The sequence below is a fragment of the Montipora foliosa genome, chromosome 10 (assembly GCF_036669935.1).
Source record: "Montipora foliosa isolate CH-2021 chromosome 10, ASM3666993v2, whole genome shotgun sequence".
NCBI lineage: Eukaryota > Metazoa > Cnidaria > Anthozoa > Scleractinia > Acroporidae > Montipora > Montipora foliosa.
This window is the reverse complement of record NC_090878.1, coordinates 37,373,816-37,375,166: the sequence shown is the minus strand read 5'-3', so window position 1 is coordinate 37,375,166 and position 1,351 is coordinate 37,373,816.

Here is a 1,351-nt window from a genome sequence, read left to right as displayed (position 1 = left end):
TCCATCTCTTTTGGTGATCCACCTTCCCACGCCCTTGCCGTGGAAGAACAGCAGTTTGCTGTTCCCAACCCAGCCTACCACATTTCTTGTATGTGGAGCTGCCACTTAAAGGGGTACCTAAAACACCCGCGAGGTATGTTGGTTATGCCATGCTGTTGAGGCCCAACGAGGCCGAAACAGCTCTCCAGGTTTGCCAATTGATCGGCAGAAATGGTTGTGCGCATGCGTGATGTGTTGGCCAGTGGTCACACCGGGTTGGTGTTATGGTGTGTCAGGCGGTCTTTAACCAGTAGTAGCACTTGTCGTTGAGTAGTCGTTCGACAGTTTTGAAAAAAGTAGGAAAAATTATATAAGGCCCAGAACGTCCTAATACAGCAAGTTATAAAAATGTATGCGTTCTTCTAGGTTTTTTAGCTCCCTAGAAAAAACTCCATCTATCATGTTTTTACGGCATTGAGAATGAATGAAATTAAAGCAAACACATCGTCAGTTTTTCTTGAGAGAGGTGCAGCATTGCGGTTTATCACTATATCATGACTAATTATCACTTATGATATATCAAGAAATATCTTGTATGTTTCTTGTAAGCAATGTTGATAATATCATGATTAATCAATGGTTTTATAAGGGACTGATTTTTTGATATTCCGCATTAGGTTTTTATCATATAAGCATAATTTATCATGATATTATCAGAATATTTAATTAAGTAAGAATTTCTTCTTCCTCCTGTGATATAGTGATAAATCATGATATTATCAGAATATTTAATTAAGTAAGAATTTCTTCTTCCCCCTGTGATATAGTGATAAATCATGATATTATCAGAATATTTAATTAAGTAAGAATTTCTTCTTCCCCTGTGATATAGTGATAAATTATCAGAATATTTAATTAAGTAAGAATTTCTTCTTCCCCCTGTGATATAGTGATAAATCATGATATTATCAGAATATTTAATTAAGTAAGAATTTCTTCTTCCCCCTGTGATATAGTGATAAATCATGATATTATCACAACATTTTTATTAAGTAAGGTTTTCTTCTACCCGGTAATAGAGTGATCAATTGTGGTATTCTCCAGCTTTATTAGAGAATTTTGATATTATCATGATATATCAAACAATCACTGTCAGTGTCTGTTCTTCTTTGTTACATGATAAAATCACTTGCGTAAGACATGATTTGAGAATGAGAGTGATACATGATATTATAGCTTGCTATTCAGAAATATATTTTTCCATGCTATTCTCAAGATTTGAGAGTGATACTTTGATATCTCAATTTACCACTTTTTCAAATTAAAGATTTGATGGCGACAATTACAGAATTTGCAAGCGAAAATTATTGAG